The following is an 18,887-nucleotide window of genomic DNA, read 5'->3' as shown; positions in this document are numbered from 1 at the left end:
GAAAATATTGAAGGTTTTAAACTTTAACATCATATTCTTATGTGGTAGTAAATAGTAAATATCATTGAGTAATTTTCAGCACAAAATAACGTTGATCAAGGGACAGGCACAGTACAATTGCTACTTTCTATTGTATAGAATCTTGGTAAATTAGTAAGGGCATATGCCAATAAAGAAATAGATGCCATCTTGAGCTCCTACAAGTAAGCAGAGATTAGAAAGATACCTGATTATGATGTGCCTGTCAGTCAGCATAGACTTGTGTAGTTTCAAGTCTGATTCCATGATGATTTTAATTTGACACTGAACAAGTACTATTTGTTAAAACAGTAGGCTGAAGCCCCCCAAGCCACCATGCACCACAGAGGGTGGTAACCCAGCTCTCAAAGGAGCTGAGCTCGTGACTCAACATCATGATGTGAGGTCTGTGACCTTACAGACCATACTCTGTGACTTCTGTCCAGGTTCTGTTCCTTTGCCTATAAGTATATGACCTACTGGTATTCTGAGCTGCTTTCTTTCTCTTGGTTCATTTTGGAGAGTTTTAAGTCAAACCATGCTGTCTTCTAGTGAAACAGATGGAGATGTGCAGATAATAATGCCGCAGGCCCACATAGGTACTAGTACGAGGTATTGAGAAAGGTACTTGGAAGGGTATCCCCAGTTGAGAAGATTGATCCTTGGGTACTGCTTGTTTGGATGTTTTTTCTGTCTGCTCCTGAACTCTACAACTCTTCCAGTTTATAAGCATGTTAAAGTAAATTAATGAGGTGAAATTTCAGTGTGTTTTGTTATTCTCCTCTTTCTCTGGGTTGTGATATTATCATAAATAGTGAAATAGTGGTTTGTGTACAGGAGCTGTGTCCAATATAAGTGGCATCTGGAAGCATTACAAAGTTTAGCAGAGGGGCATATGTTTCAGGGTGGGAATTGAAATTTTCCTTTTGGACAGGTTTCCTTGAAACTAGATTCACACTGGCATCCAGATTTTCCTAGAAAAGAAAATGCCAGAATGCTGCAGTCAGGGCTTCTGCTCATTTTGAGCACTTCAGTAAATTGGCAGAGAAGGAAAGGCAGGTAGCCTGGAGGTGCACGTCTCTTGCCAGGCAGTGAACTACATGGTAGTGCTGCAGGACCAGACTCTTCTAATCTTGACAATCCCACATACTCAATGTAAGTAATAATCTAAACTTGAACTTCACCTTTGTAATATTACAGTTGTGTTGTTGTAATATGCTCTGTCCTGATCTATCTTCTTTGCTGGCTAGATATCTACAATAAATGCAGAGCTGTCTCTGAGATGAGAAAGAAGGATTTTAATTTCTTCTTGTACATGCTAATTTCTGGTTGCCTGTCATTAGTTACTTTTAAATTTCTTTTAGTTACACTGTATGCCTTCCCATTGACTGAGCTCTGAATCGACTTTTCCTGCTCTGGCAGGTCTTATTTCTCTCTCACGCACTTAACATCAGAAGAAACACCTCCTTCTTTCTCTTCCACCCAACGTACCCATCGCCTCCCGGAGTTAATAGAATTAAATTCTTACATTAACGTTCAATTTGCAATTTTGGAGCCTTGAAACATCACCTGCTCTGCATGAAGGAATAGTTTTTCTGGTGGGGTTTGAAAGTGGTACATTTTCAACAGAACTCACAGGGTTTGAAATCTATTGCACTTTAAGAGGCATTTTACATCTCCAGGAGTGAAATGCTGCTTTCTTTGAAGGTTTTCACTCTGGGATATCCATATATCCATATCTTCTTTCCATAGTGCTTACAGTGTCAATTATACATCTCAAGATACAAGAAACTGGGCAACAAAATTTTAAAAGAAAGATGTGGAAAACAGGCAGTAATACAAGAAATTACATGGTTACACAGCGGAGGCGTTTGTAACTATTGAACAAACATGTCAGATACTTGGTGGAATCACTTGCAGGAAGTATCCTAATGGAACTGAAGTGTTTATTGGAAACCATGGTCTGATATGAGAGGACTCAGGGGTACAATCTGGGAAAAACAAGAACCAATGCAACTACAGGGTAATGGCTCTGTAGTTTATATCTTTTCCTCTCTAGCACCAGGTATGTGAATTGTCTTTTCTTGCAAAAATCTCAGGCAATTATATTTCCAAAGAAGTCGAGCAGATGCTTAAATATTTGACATGGCACTTCCCGTTCTGCCTCAGCAGGTGCTTATTGTTCTTTTGGCACTGTTCTAATGATCATGTGATGCCTTTAAAACACTATGGTAAGCAGGAATCTTGCATATGAATATTAATGTTGTTGACGTATCATTTCTGATTCATTCGTTTGATATGTAGAAAGATAGGGCTAACTATAAGAATGAACTAAACAGATAAAAATGAAAATGTGTCATTTTGGCCAGAACTCATGTAACAGAAATAATGAAGGCAAAAGCTAGTATGTTCTCATGATAATACTTGTATTGGGAGAATTCACATGTATAAATCACTGTTGAAAAAGTAGTTTATGCCAGGGGATGTGTACATTAACAGCCATGATATTAAATGTGTGAAACACATGAATCTAACCAACCAGGTCCCATTTAAACAATTGTATCTTCTTTCTCTTCCTTCTGTGACATAGATAAATTGAGCAGATTAAAATCAGGAGTAAAGAGTTAGCAACATTTACCACAGGCCTACGGTATTTGGACAGACACTAGAAATGTAATTGAGAGGTCTTAAATTACTTTGTCACTTTAAGGCTTGATTATAAGTACTGAGTATCTTTCAAAAAATTCATCTTGAATTTCTGATGGAAGCTAGGGGATGGATACACAGGTTACTGGTAAGACTGAATTATCCAAGAGTTAAGGTTCCTGTCATTAGACTGAAAATTCTGAGTTCTTTTCCAATGTGGATGACTTTCCCCATGTTCTTTCCACTATTATGACTATATCAATGTAAATCTGTTATAAGTTGCCTCACGTTAGAAGATCACTTTTTTTGTAATTTTTTACCTAGGTGCTCCAACCCTTCAGGAGTGAACAAGCGCTGACGCTATTAGATACAGCTTCCACCTATTCCAAGTCCTTCCCAAATAAGTCTAGACGAGTCCTTTGCAATATATAGCACCTTTCATGTATTTCAGAGACAACTAAAAGGAAAACTGGGAACATTCTTTCTGAGTAAAGAAAGAGAGTGAAGTGCCTTTGGTATTCTATATAGCAAAGAAGTCTGTGATTAATTTTATGTGCTTTCAGTTTAGCAGGTCTTTAGGAGGAAACATTATTTCATCTACATTCATATTATCTCTTTTTTCACCCTCCTTAAAAAAATAAAAAATAAAGACCTATTTTCTCAGTCTTTAGAAATGTGAAGACATTATTATTGTGGTCCCCTGTTCTACCCTGTTGCTTTCAACTCCCTATTTAATAAGATACAGGACATCCCTCATAAATTCTGTATCATCAGTGTAATGTTGCTTTGATGATATATTGCATGTTATGTTGGCATTGGCATGAAAGGACAGCGTGGAGCTCAGGAGATTATTATTATTATTATTATTATTATTGTTATTATTGTTATTATTGTTATTATTATTGTTGTTGTTGTTGTTTTGTTGTTATTATTGTTATTATTACTGTTATTACTGTTACTTTTGCTTTAAGTGTTCTAAATTTTATTATATTTAGCAACTGAGAAAGACAGTTGATAATCTAAAAACTTGCCATTCATTCAGGATTTCCAGGATAATTTTTTATGTTGATAAATCAACAAAATTATATATCTCAGAATCATCTGCAAAACCAATAAATTACACCAAAAGTAGGAGTTTGCATCATACAGTTATGTTTTGGGTGTGGAAGATAAAGATACTATTCAAATGATTTAGTTGAATTTAACTCATTGCCCTGGTTCTCAACTCCTTTCCAGATAGGATCTCACCACTGTCCCCTAGATGATGGCTAAGAGATTGAAGAAATAATGTTGACTTCCCACCCAGACTGTAATCCCCAGCTGTGTCTCCATCTGCTTTAGGCGAGTACTTCTATGACATTGGCTTCAGGTTTATCAGGGTTCCTTATAGACACAGTGCCTGCACCAGTGATTTGCCGCATCCGCACAGTGAGCCATTACCGATTCACTTGGCTGCAATGGGTTTTTTCCCCCATTCTCCCTCTGCCACTTTTCCAGAGGGCAAAAAGTCCCTCTCTGATGGTGTTTGTCATCATGTCTGCATAGCTCTGAATCAAACGTGGTATTTCAGTGAGTAATTACAAATGCTTTGTGTTTTGGATGATTCAGATATATGCTAGACATAGTGGGAGAGAATTTTCCCATGTAAATCTCAACAGAAACCGAGTATTTGATCAGAAGACCAGTAGTGACCCAAAGGGGCCGAACATCAGCTTTTCTGTTGTTGTTGTCCTCCTTGACCCATGTCAGTTTGGAACCAGAGCTGTCCTGGATACCATATGGCACAGTTCTGCATCTCTTGATGTTAAAATCTATAGAGAGCTCTTGATCTGATAGTTTGGACGTGAGGTGTTCTGCCCTTTGGCCCTGGGCGTTCTGCAGCTGGTGACTTCTCCTCGGCCCTCTCCGCCTTCCACCTGGGGTTAGATCTCGGTGTCCTCCCTGCAGCTGAAGAGACAGCTATTTTGGCAGCACCCGTCTCTCTCCTTAGACTTGCCCCTGTAAGGGGTAAGAGTGAATCTCTGAGGAAAACAAAAAATCCACTTCTGGAACGGACTATACCTAGTAATCAGTTACTGTGACCCTTCTTGTAATGTTGAATAAAAGGGTAAACAGTGAGACTTTAACCATATAAACCCACTTAAAGCTGATAGTGGGAATAATGACTTGGAAGCTCATTTCAAACCTATGAAGTTATTTTAAGTAGCTTTCATTTAATTTTCCTGCAGGTATTTTTATATATAAACTGTCCTTCTGATGGCTGTCTGCCTTGAGAGCAATACACATATGCTGGTATCATTTTACCTTCCATGGAATAATGAGGATCTCAACAGCAATAATGACCCTGGGCATAAAATGTAGATTAGACACCTCCAGCCCCCTTTTTGTTGCACCACCAACTTCCGTGGATTTTTTTAAAGAATATACGTAAAATCCTCTCTCAATAGATAAATTATATTTTATATATGGTCCTGTATTGTGTAATACACTTATTACCCTCTGAAAACTCTCTCACAGTTGTATTGTTCATCTCTAATATAAGTCTTGCTGTCTCTTCTTGCACATCTTGATATTTTTTTGCTTTTTATCCATTTTCTTGGTCATCTGTATTTATACTCCTTCCACACAAGCAAATTCCATCTCTTTTTCTTCCTTTCTTACATGCTAGTTCTTTCTATAAGTTGCTATCTTTTTGCAGTGCAGTACAGAACAATCAAACCACCAAACTTTGTACTTTTTGAAGCAGGGATGTTTGAACATTTGAAAACCCACAAGAGAACGGCAGATCAGTAGTTCTGGCATTCTTCAAAATTACTCTTTCATTTGAAAGGAATAGAGAAACTATGGGTGGGCAAACCTAAAGTTGTAGTGTCTATTTAAGAATAATGAGGCTGTGAATGGAGGTAAGAAGTGTATCAGTAACGATTAGATGTGGTAAAGGCAGATATGTCCACTTACAGGAAAAAAAAATGTGCTTTAACTATAGTCTTATATTTGATAATTGGGCTACAATTCTTATGCATCCAGGGGATTCTCAGGAACCCCAGAAGTCTGAGCATCTGCTCTCTGGATGTGAAGTTCCAGTAGGCACCAACCTTGGCTGTGTGAGTTGCACTAAATCTGAATATTCCAGCTGAAGTTTGGAATTCAGGCTTTTGTCCTGTAATCCACTTACTGCTTCCCGCTCAATGCTTGTGATCAGCATGTTAAGTGCTTCTGTTGTTTTTCCACTAGCAGCAAGTGATGTTAATAGAGTGCGAGTAGCCTGATGGCTTCTCTGAAACAGTTTTCAGTAGATGGTAAACTGAAATCCGTGCATGGAGTGCTGGCTATACAGAGCATTAAAATGGGCTTTATTGGAAGCTCACAAAAGATCTTAAGTGAATATATTAATCAGTTACGCATTGCAGATTTTGCTTAAGTCTTCTTCTTTATCAAGACTCTATAGTGTGTATAATGTCATTGTTTTTCCTGGAGTCTTAGGAAAGCTATCACATGTACTTAATATTATAAACGTAATGGGCTGCATTCTTCATTCTAATTGGTGAAGCATGTGCATTCTTAAGGCAGATAATTGTTTTCAACACAATGCCTTTGTAACTCAGAGAGCCACTTCTGCCCAGGCGCAGTTTCTTTCTTCGTCAAGAATCATTAGTAGTAGTAGTCTGAGGGATTTATAATGGCAATAGCACCTCCCAAACCAAACTTTAGGGCTGTTAATAGCTGTTACTTTTCCTTACAAAGTGTTTCTCTCCCCAGGCACCCTTTTGCCCCGGGACAATTAGTTAACACAGTAATCGTTAAGTATTGATAATGATCTGTTTGTCGGAGATTATTGTACAATTATGCCATATTCTCTAGTAATTGGATAAACCCACGCTAATTGTAGATAGTGTCAAAGGCCCTTTCTTGGAGGATCAAGCAGGCTTGCCATAAGCCAAACTGCACAACAGCTTTCGAAGAGCAGAGTAAATGGTGCACAGAACTAAGAAAAATATTTATTATCATGATATTTTCAGAAACATTCAAGATTTGACGGGTTTATAATTTTCAGAGATAGCTGCCCGTAAGGAAAAGAAATTAATGCAGTCACAGTTTTCAAGAAAGCAGGGGTCCTTACTGGTCCTTTCTGATACCCTTTCCTAGAATAACAGGAAAGAAGAAACGTGCACACAGAGACATATAAATGTATACACCTCAAAATTGTGCCCATGTTTGGATCATAAAGATTTGCCTGTATATGCTCATGAAAAAGCTCAGATTTATTTTTTTTTCCAATTTGTGGTGCATTGTCCAAGAGGTGCATAATCTCTTCAAAGAGACTTGTATAGTTGTTGATGCTCTAAGAATGAAACTGTTATATCCATATCAATTTTTACTTTCACAGACAGAAAGCTACTTCATAGTAAATTAGCTAAAATAATTTCCAGTCTCAGCAAAATGGATTACTTTGGGCCAAGTGCTGCGTTCATGTAGCGATCTGAGCAGTTTGACTCCACAAAGAGATGCAGGTCTGCTTGCACCTGCTTTGTAGTAAAAGCAGTTTATTCTTTTTCTGTAGAACTGTGTACTTTAAAGCAACAAAGGTCAAGTATCTCACTGTGGCACGTGTTACATGATTTAAGAGAAACTACAATTGAGGGCAGGACAGGGCTGGCGGAAAATGCAGAGGCTGCTGGGAATAAAATAGAGACTTCAGTACCATGTTGTGATTTATGTTGATGTTCTTCAAGTACAAGGATGATGGTTATTAATAAAAAAAAATAATAAAATGAAACATGGATAAACAAAAGTAGGAAAGAAGTGTGACTTCCAAGAGAAGCCCTCATAGAATTGCTTAGTATTCCTTCTTACCAGAAGGTTGGTAAGGAGTTAAAATCATCACGTGCCAAGTCATGACCATTATTTTCACTAATGTTCCGTGATATAGATCTGTGTGTACAGCCAGCTAGCACACTGACATTTACTTTACAGGCATACAAAATTCATATATATTAATATATAAAAGTCAGTTGTCTGCCATATGTGGTTTATTCCTTTGAATCTTGGGCATCTTTTATGGAGAGATTAGAATATCTCTCTGGCTTGTTATTTTCCGTCTGCAATTTATCATGGGTAGTTTGTAGACTTTTTTTTTTTTTTTTTCTTTTTCTAAATAAAATCACAGGAACTAAAGTAAAATCCTACAGCTTTCAGGTTGATTAGTTAATACAAGCAAGGAACATCTCTTTTCCCTGCTCTTCCTTTATACTGTGTTTTGCTGTGTTTTAAAGTTGACTCTTGGTGATGAACTGCTGTCTTCGCTAATTTTAATATTAAGTCTTTTCTTCCAATTAATTTAAAAAAAAGTTTAATTTATAATTTTTACTTGTTTCTTCCAAAACAGCAGCTGTTACAATGCTAATTGTTAGAAGAATGCTTGCAAACCAATAAGCGGGTCAATATGGTTGTTTTCTGGACTACATTGAAAAGAACCACTTTGTTTACTAGGCCCAGATCATGGGATATATATTAAGCTCTAGGTATATATGACTAGTAGGCATGATTAATTTTATGATGGAGAAAGCCTTTTTCATAATGCTTTTTCTTTTTGATGGAAACGGATCTCCATTTCCTAGAAAGTTAGCTCTAGCTATGCATGCAGAATTTGGAGATGGGACCAAACACTGTTTTAAAAAGAAACAGAATATGAAGATTCAGAATCTGAAGATTCTGATTCTGGATGACTTGGACGTTGTTTGCTGCAGTTGTAAAAACAAACAAAACAACAACAATAAAAAACCCCAAACAAACAACAAACCAAACAATAAGATGCAGAAACAGAAAAATCTTTGTAAGGCAGTACAGACTGAAGACCTGTCTTCCTTATTTTCAAATAAAAGTAAATGAGGAATAATAGGAGACATGATGAAGTAGGGTAGAACTTAGCCCAGGCACTGCAGGAGCTATATAGCCATATTTCAATAGTGATTTTTGAGTGTTTTGAGACATCTCTCCTATTTTTTTTTTTTTTATTATGATGAATCATGGCTTTTGAAGTTTCATACTGGCAGAAAAATTGTGTAAGTATGGAACATGTTGGTCCAATGTTTTTCATTTATTCCACCGAACCCAGTGTTGTATTTTACTGTTTACGTAGCAATAAGTTTCTGAGCTTTCTAACAGATAACAAATTTTATACTCCTTATAGGTATTTAAGTGGAGTGTCTGAAATTAATTTATTTAACCATCTGAGCTGTACACCTATAAGGAAACCCAAAGCCCACAAGAGATGGGAATCAAATATGTTTTCTACAAAGTCTCATAGTTCATAATTAAGTGACATATTTCTGAGAATTGAAACATCTTGTTATGGAAATTATCACTTAAATCTCCAATTTTACTGAATTCAGAGCACATATTATATTTAACACAGGACTAGCAATAAATGCTACGTTTCTTTAATAATTCAGAGTAATTACTTCCTTTGTCTGTAGTACTGCACTATTTTTATCATTATTTCTTCAGGTAGTTCTCATGTTGCTGTATGCATACAAAAAATGAAAAAAAAGTCTTTGTAATTCAAAGTAAAAATTTACTAAGGTCTATCTGTTGTTCCAAGCGATAGCATCTTTTCAGAATGAGCAGCTGTTTTTTGAACTGTGTGGTCTGCCTCCTCCTATGATGATGATTGTAAGAGGTGACGAGTGCTGAATAAAAATCACAAAGTTCTCAATCAATTTAAATGAATGTGAGAAAATGAAAACACATCACAGCAGAGCTCTAATTTGTTAAAATAAATTCAACAAAATGTTAAAGGAATTAGTGCTGTGAAAAGGAAATATGCCGGTCATTCACTGCAAGTTACATTTTCAGGCTGATTCATCATTTAACAGATTCTGTCTTAGATTAATCTACAGAGAGGGAGCAGGTTAATGTGTATTTAAATACTTACACTATGTTGTAGGATTTATTAAGTGATTACTGCAGTTCTGTACTTTATTGAAAAAGGAGAATATTAGAAGAGGTTTTTTTATTATAGAATTAAAAAATTCACTTAGTTTCCATTTCTCATATATTGCTTGGTTCCAAGTACATTATACAAATTTCTGGCTTCTGCAGAAGTGATTCTGCAGTAACTCAGCATGTGGTATTCTCATCACATCCCATTGAAATATGTTCATGGAAACCATGTCCTTAGAAAAATACAATATGAATAAACAAGCAGGAAAATGACTGTGCCCTGGCTAGTTGGGAAGGGCTGTGATTTAATGTGCTTAACCTGAAATTCTTCTTGGGCTCCATTCAGTTTTAATACTAATCTGTCATAAAATCTAAGGAGTTTTAGACTGCTTTCAGCAGTGTTTGCCATCAAGTAAAGTATGAGGTCAAGTGGATATTTTATTATAAATGGAAAATTATTTGAACATAACATTGCAGTTGAGTTGTTGCCACTTGATAAATTTATACAAGAACTCTTGCAGGCCATTTTTGGGTGTAATTCATCCTTTCAGCAGCAAACTGATCCTTGCTAATGTTAATTGGGATCCTTGCATATGTTAATGCTCACGTGGGTTATCGGATCAGGATGGCAAGGCCCTGGCCAGTGGGTGGGTCTCCTTTACAGGTGGCCTGGTGGCAGCATCTTCATCTGTTTGGGCTGAAACACTCTCCTTGGCTGTTTTGCTGAGTTCTTGTAGTCCAGGTGGCTGGGGGGAGAGGGAGGGAGGGAGTGCACATGGGCACAGCTCTGACACCCAACTGAACCACATTATAAGGCAAACCTCAATTTCATTCTCATCTCAAAACCATAACTTTAATGCAATGGATCTTGCCATGTATTCCTGCATTAAATGCTGCTTTTAACATTTAGGGTCAGAAAGTGGGAAAAAAAAAGCGAATTGTACGCAGCCAGGAAGAGCATTGCTGTAGAGAGAACCTTAAGGCATGCGAACTTTTAGGTATAAAACATAAATTCTTTATAGATCCCTGTCTTTGGCAGAACGTTTTCCATTGTAGAGTATTGTGTTTGTGTGCTGTCGGTGCCTGTGGTATTGATTTCTGTCAGCGTGAACGGCATTCCCAGCAAGCCTTTTTGTCCTTGTCTTCACCACCCTGTGTTAATCCAAGTCCCTCTGGATTGTCTGTTTTGTTTTGTTTTAAAAGCCGTGTAATATCATTTTACATGTTGACTGCCTCATTATTGATCTAACCACTTCCCTTCTTTTTTCACTCTGATATTAACTTAAAATGTGGTAAACTTAGGAAAAAAGACTATGTAAACACAAGTTGAACTGATATACCGGAGTATTTTAGAGAGGAGTTTCCTCTGGTGCTTTGTTCCATGATGTTGGCTCATGAACTTATTTCAAGGCCCAGAGAGGAAAAGGAATGCATTGCTCACCTGCTGCAAAATTAAAAGTGATTTCCCTATATGCCTGGCCAGTACCAGTTTACATTTAGAAGTGGTCAAGAAAACGTAGTTATAAAAAAAAAAATAATTATAGTTGCTTGATTACAGGTTTGTTTTAAATAATTATTGTTTCATTACATTTAAAAAAATGTAGAAGGCTTAGATGATAATTCTCCCTCGCTTGACATGAAATACCTGTCATGTTTGAGGATATGTTTTAAGCAGTGTGTTCCTATTGCTTGTTAAATGGTTGTGGAAACTTGCTCGTGTTTGCAGATCATTCTTGGTCAGTTTTAGTGTAATAAAGAACAGATTTCAGAGAGGCATGATCTCATAGAGGTTTTTTTTTTTTTTTTTTTTTTGTATTTTGGCACATATGTAATATACAGTAGTCTTGTCTGTGGTGTCTGGAGGCAGCACCCTGTAATTGGTATTGCCGTACATTGTCAGGTATGACATCCATGGCATCTGGCTGCTTGTAAATCCCGTATTAGAACCTCTGGCCATCATTTCCAGCCTGACCATCAGTGTAGTTTCGAGCATTGATTTGTCGTCACTTCACTCTGCTTTTGTAAAGACAACAGGCATTCGAAAGCCGTGCATGTGTAAATCACTGTCTGTTGGCCTTTCACAAGTGATGCCCATGATCTTTACTCAGCAGTTACGTGTGCCGTGTAACCTGGTCACAGAACATGTGTAGCCACACAGCAGCCGAGCTTTTCTTCCTTAGAAGCTTTCCTGCCCCTTTTGCCCTCTGTGGTACAGAACAGCTGATGGCAATCACTATAAACGTTAATTGTGAACTGGCTGGCAAGGGCATAATCAAAAAAGAGATGAATTAGAACAATGATCCACCATCTAGATTTTTAAACCAACTGGTAAAACTGTACCGTTAATTAATATGAGGGGAATGTAACAGGAAGACTTTAGTGTCAAGGGCTCTAACTGTTAAATTCTATACATACAGCGTTAAAATGAGATAGCTGGAAAACATGCAGAAAAAAAATTTTCAGTAATGATGATGAGGTAAACAAAAGTCTGCACTGAATTAATGTTTCAATAAAATGCCTAAGTAACATATGTCTCAACCTGGCTAGAGTCCTAAAGTGGAAGTAAAAGACTTTAATTACGTGATTGATGGGTACTTCAGGAGAGAGCTCAGAATTCACAATGACTGCAAGGTCATAAGTGCTGTCTGGTAAAGGGGAAAGGAAACTATGGTAGGAATGAAATAAGAACTGAGCACAGGTGACAGAGATGGCCATCTGCACTGGAGAAGCAGTCAACAGCACACAGAAGCACTGTTCGATCTGATGTTATTACCTTGTAAGAAAATTTAAGAGCTTTGTGCTTGGCTGTCTCACAAAAAATTATGCAAAATATCCAGCTGCTTCATGCAATGTTCAGGGACTATAAAAGTTTGGGGTTTTTTGCTAGTAAACCACATTGGGAAACCACAGAAAAGAACTTGTTCTACGAGAGTAAAAACCCCACCCTGTTGATTGGTGGCTGTTGCTGACACTAAACTTTCCAAGGCAGTTCATAATAATTAGAAATATGTATAATTTTTGTTGAACCATTCTTGCGAAAGTAGTTGCCAGTTTTTTTGTAAGGGTGGTAGCTTATGTATACATAGCCGCACATTTCTGTTTAGGTGCGCTATCGTGTATTCTGAGGTTCTGATCCTACACATGAAATCATGTGAGAAAAATGATACAGCCAAATCCTGGTCATGTTCTCCTTAAATGCATGTGAACGAGAATTTAATCTGTGATTCTCTGTAAGAATTGGATTCAGTAATTACTATCATCATCATTATCTTTTCATTCTCTTTTTTTTTTTTTTTTTAGCTGTGGTGCTGTGGCCTGTGCTCTCACAGAGGCAGAGGATTTTTTTTTCTGTAAACTCTTTAGTTGATTGCAAGTTTATTTGCTATATTGCTTTTTATTTCCAGTAAGGTATTGATAGCAAAGCCTTTCTTTTTGTGCTTCATAATTTTTAATATCTCAGTCTTTCTGTGGCTGTTAACTGCGTAAGCCCTTTCTAGATGTTGCTGTCCCATTCAGTTTTCTTCTATGTTAGCCTTTGTGGCACTTCTTGTTATGGCAAGAAGAAAATACTATACTTTTTGAAATATTTTTTCTTCTGTATCTTGTGGCAGTCACTGAATATTTGCTGTTAGGAAAAAATTAGATGTCTGAGGTGAATTTACAGAATCTAGGTTAAATAATGATTACTTGTCCCAGTTTAAATTGTGTCCCAGATTTGAACATTATGTTATATAGTCAAATCATATAAATTAATGGTGAATCTGTTTCACAGCTGATTTATAGTTTCCCCCGAGATGATACCCTATTAAATTATTTTGATCTTCTACAGTTTCATGTGTTTCTCCCTTTGTTTTTAGAATTCTCTTTTGTTTCCAATGGCTATAGGCAAAAAACAGGTAGAAATGTTACTTTGCTTAGGGAAGATAGAGTTTTTCTGAATAATTTTGAGTAATTTGAAATATTTTAATGTTCATGGCAGTATAATACAGCTTATTAAGTAGAATTGGGAAATTGGAAATGTTGCTTTCTGGGTCACCACTTCAAAAACGCCTACATGCAAAAGTAACTTGTGTTTTCCACAATTATCATCACTGTTATTCTCAAATAATGGCTGAGATAAAAATGGGCCAAGGAGCCAAGCTGCCTTCTCAGCATTTAGTATAATTCATCTAACTCAGGTATGGGAAGCATTATCAGTGCAGTGTGTACCTATTCTACAATAGCAATTTGCAGAACTCTCATGAGCTTACATAAATAATGTATTGCCAAATAAAAGCACCCCTGCTCTGGAAAACATTACATCAATTTTAGTCATTTTCTGTGTGTCAAGTATAATGCATTTTGTTAGGATAACCTTAACTAATATTTTTATTTTAATGAGTTGGGTTGGTAGAAATTTCCCAGAAAGATATTTAAGGTTAAGGTCATAAAGGCACTCAGTATCACTGTTGGTGAACCAGTTTGTAACGTACTACATCATGTTTAGATAAACTTAAAGCAATAACATTCTAAGTAACTGGGGATGTGGACAAAGGGAAGAAAATGAGGCTCTGAAGCGGAGAGGTGAAAAGAAGCAGAGGAGTGGTATGAGACTTTAACATCGTCTTGTTTGTGTTCTGAACAAGCAGCGAGGCAAAGAGATCTGAAAGTTTCTCTGAACCTTAAAAGCTGCTAATAGCGGAGGTGGCTTTGGAAGAGTTGAGCCACTGCCTTTGGGTGCCACATGGTTCCCAAAGGCAAGTAGAATGACAGTGCTCTCTCGGCACCCAGTCTTGGGTTAGAGTCAAATTGCTCTCTGTGGCCACTGTTCAGGTGGCATACATCTTTCCATTTTCTAGAGAGCTCTCTAACTAGGTGTTTAGGAAGCAGAGAGTCTAAAGCTTTCTAGAAGAGATATATTTCAATATATTTGGTGTACTAGTGACAGTAATAGAAGAGTTATATCATAATCGGTGGTCTTATGTCATAATGAAATTAATTGCAATTACATTTATACATTTGCACATTTTGAGCAACAGTCAAATAATCCTTTAAAATGAGCTTTGTTTGTAGAACTGGTGCACCAGTCAGTGCAGTGTTTTAGTAAGAACTAGTATGTTTGGAATACTGTAACTATAACAGAAAAATAATTTGAGTGCAGTGAACAAAAACCTGGCTTTTCTAACACATTTATGTTGATCTTTACAATTGTATATTTGCTGTAATAAATAACATTTATATCATCTTGGAGTTTATTATCTTGTCATTAGGAAAAATACTTCATTTGAAGATGAAATTTCATCCGAAATGTAACTGACATACAAATCTGGTATAAAGGTGAATCGCAAAAACTTGAGTATGTTTGCTGAGGAGGGGGATATGACTTGTAAAATAGGGATTTCTGTTATCTTGATTCCCACTGCAAGTACGAAAACAGATTCATTTAACTGTAGACAGTCTCGTATGAGTTAATCTGCACTGAAAGCACTGAGAATCGTTCCACTATATAGTCGTTACATAAAAGACAAGATGGTGGAATCAAAGGAAGGCACGGAGGTGACAGCGACCTACTTTGCTCCATCAGAGGAATGGTCACAGAAAAACTGCTATAAGATCCAACATTGCAGGAGCTATCCTTGAAAGTGCAGAAAATAACAGAGCTTGTAGGACTCTTAATCTCGAGTTTGTGACATTAGTAGAGTAGAAATTAAAAAGCTATGAGTTACTATTAAAACATGCTTATACATCATTTAATCATGATATATTTAAAAAGTGGAATGTCTTCAGCTCACAATTGACTGCTGTTATTTGTCCGACTGGATTGTCTTGATTCTCCCTAAATAATACCACTGAATGTGTCTGAAAGTTGTCTAAATTTCTTTAGTTCACAACTGGTGGATACTTCTCGTTTTATCAGATTTAGAAAGAAGTGATACGGTTGTTTTTAAGGAATACTTTTTGCAGTTCTGTCTGGCACAGCAGAGTTTTCATAGGTGACCGAAGTAATAGCCATTAGTCTAATGGATACTCATTATGAGCAGGAATTAAGTTGTTCTTTGCAGTAAAGTTATCCAAGGGAAAATTGCAATACCAAAGCTGTTGCTTGGAGTTATTTGCCTTTCCACTGATTCAGTTTCATTACACTCTTCCAGGGATGCTGAACTTAAAACTTCTTTAGTCACTTGTTTTCACTAATAGCAATCTTTGCTGCTGATCTTTACGTTACATTGTTCTGGTGACATGATCCTCAACTCTTTTCCAAGTTCCTTTTTCACATTTTTCTACAAACTTTTTTTTTCTTTCTTTTAAGCCATATTCTAGCAAAATACTACATCCTACTATAGCAGTCTCAGTTGAGTTTTGTTGTTAGCTCCCTGCACTGTGTGTAAAGCCTGTGGAATGCTGGACAGCATTGGCATTTGGTACACTTCAGTTGCCAACTGTTACGTCAATTGTAATCTTCTCTCTGCTTTCTTTTCCTCCCTGAATCTGTCCTCCCTTTATTTATGTTTCATCTGTGTGTTCCTTTTTATGGTATATTTCAATTTAAAACTCTTTGCAACAAAATTATCATTTTATCAGAAAGCTTTACAATGCTGTTTGCAACACATTCATTGTAGAGATTCTTGAGAATCAGTTCGATTCTTCATTTTCATTTTACCTTTTAGGCAGACAATAACAATCACAAATTGATCTGGGAAAGTCATGATATATCTAATTCTTAATGGATACCTGCAAAGTAGATCTATGGTTCATCACAACTAGCCTACGGCCATCTTCCTCGATGCTAAACAAAAGAGAATATGCAAATGTATTAATTAGTATGCCATTTCTTTGTGGAAGGGAATATTAGGGCCAATTTTGGAGACTGTGCTTCTCAGAAGACAGATGCCAACACAGTTTCCTTTGAAACACTCGTCCAGGGATGTATCCAGTATAGGGGGACATTCCAACAGTTATTTCAGATGTTCTTAGGCCAAAAGTGCTAGCTGATGCATTTGGACTGTATTAGGACTGTAAAAGGAGTCTGTGATACTTACATGCGTGTGTTTACCATTTTGATGTTCTCTTCACAAATGCAAGCTGATAAGGAGAACTGTTTCTCTTAAGAGGAAACTGGGTATGATCTTACTTGGGCTGTAGACCAGTGAATATCTGTAAGAGACTCTCAGTGCTCCTGACCTTGTGGGTCAGCACAGAGCTAGCAAATGAATTGTGCCATGAAATTCAAGAAGAGATAATGTGAAAAGCATGGACACTAGATTGAAGGCTTAGTTTTCCTCATTGAGATGTTTATGTTTGGTGGGATGAGAACTAGTCATTTTGAGCCCCGTAGTGATTAAATAATATTTTAGATCAAGAGGTGGAACGATCAAATATTGAACTGTATTAGGTCGTAGATAAAACTATGCTAGGTCATGGATTTAATTCTGTCCACATAGCATTTCTTTAATAAGATTGCAAGCAGTAGTTAGGGTGAGTAGTATATTCAGCTACCAAAAGGGGCAGGGGAGGGTTATAATCCCAGAGGTGGACAGCAAAAGGGCAGGAGTCACAATCTGCACCCCAGGGAATCCCAACTGGACTGGTCAGCTCAGGAACAGCTTGGAGAGGCTGGGAGCTCTTCTTGGAGATCAACGGAAGATCACTGAACAAAATGTGGAGCAATCTACTTCAACTTAGAAATGAGCCCTACTTTGAGCAGGAAGGTGGACTAGAGACCTCAAGGCATTCCCTCCTACCTCAGTAACTCCGTGATTCGAACATTAGTTCCCTGGAGCAGTTGCGTAATGAAGGTGCTGTGGCATTCCAGTATGGCTAATTGCACAGACCTGATCACAACTGACAACAAATGCTGTCCTTACAGTTAATCCAATCCTGAAGGGCTCTTTTTCTTTTATAAGGTAACTTGTTTACCAGGTTTTCTATTCCTTCTCAGCTGTTCTAATGTATTTAAGGAAAATCAAATCTCTTCAGTCAATTTTAATTCTATAATGTATTTAGAATAAGTACTATAAAATTCAGTTGTCTTCGATAACAATATTTGTTTTGTTAGATCTTCAAGTAATTTGGCCTTTTTTTTTTTTAATAGAAGGCAGCTTTAGAAAACATTGTATCGTTGTATTATTTAGAGAATGACCTTCATTACTGACAGCATTTTGTTGTAGTGCACTTTACTTGTTCGTGCAGTGTTCAAATAATGAATTGTACATCAACATAGTTAAATAGGATACAACTACACAAATTTCTGTATAAATTGGGAAACTTTGCCACATATTTTACAAGGACAACCTTTACCAATTGTGGGTATTTTTCTGTTTCAAAAAAACCTTTCCAGAGGTATCTCAAATCTCTTACTGCCCAGACCATTAAGCTCTACAAGCAAATAGTCCTTGTACTGTAGAGCGGTTGAAGAGTAGAAGATTGTTTTATGAGTTAATTGTTTTTCTAAGCCACTGCTTTTAAAAGGTATAAGGGAATAAAATACATGAGAAATTCTGGGCAGAACAATTTGTGTTTCAAAATACATAGAAAACAGTAAAAAAAGGGTACTGCGTTTTCTCTTTCTTTTTTGTGTTTACAACACAATAGTTTTTATAGAATTCAGCCAGTATTATTACTAAGTATCACTTCAGATATCTGATAAGTTTGCAAAGCAGTTATTTATTTTTTTCCTTCAGAAGTATCACAACATGTTTTTTATTTAGATTTGGCTAAAATTATCTGTCATATGCAGATGATTATGCAATATCTGCCAACGTCCTACCCTAAGACAGTTATAGCAGATGGTTGACTGTGTTTCATGTGGCATTTGTTTAAATGCAACTATATCTAATTTTTCCTATAATTATTAACGCCATTTTACTTCTAGGGACTTGATCTGCATTGAATTAACCACTTCTAGCCTATTTCTGCCAAATTTTGTATTGAAAAGACAGTATTTCAACCTTAATTTTTTGTAGGACAAATATTTTGCTTTAGCAGTCTAGGAGTTATGTATCAGCACAGTGAAAATGTACAGTAAGAATAAAAATACTTTATCCAGTGATGACTATATAGCTGTATAAAGAAAATAGGGCTTGTTCTTTCATTTGTGTGTCTCTCTTGAAGTGTTAATTTTGAAGCAAAATGAAGATATGGCACTGAGACTTACTAAACTGACTCTTGAGTATTGGATCAGCAATTTGAGGTACATATGGCAAATATAAACGAAGTCAGTTAAAGATGCATTTGCTTGAATAAACCCCAAAAATAGGGATATAGGCAGTCTCACCTTCACATCAGTGATGGAAGACACTAAT

At 36.7% G+C, this 18,887-nt stretch overlaps 1 protein-coding gene across 44 annotated transcripts in view; it reads left to right on the top strand.

Moving 5' to 3' along the window:
• Positions 1–18,887, top strand: part of RBFOX1 (RNA binding fox-1 homolog 1) — a 910,365-nt gene that overhangs the window by 229,420 nt on the left and 662,058 nt on the right. The gene's annotated exons all lie outside the window — the stretch shown is intronic.

This window comes from Larus michahellis, chromosome 8 (assembly GCF_964199755.1).
Source record: "Larus michahellis chromosome 8, bLarMic1.1, whole genome shotgun sequence".
NCBI classification, from domain to species: Eukaryota; Metazoa; Chordata; class Aves; order Charadriiformes; family Laridae; genus Larus; species Larus michahellis.
This window is presented reverse-complemented; position numbering and strand designations above follow the sequence as displayed.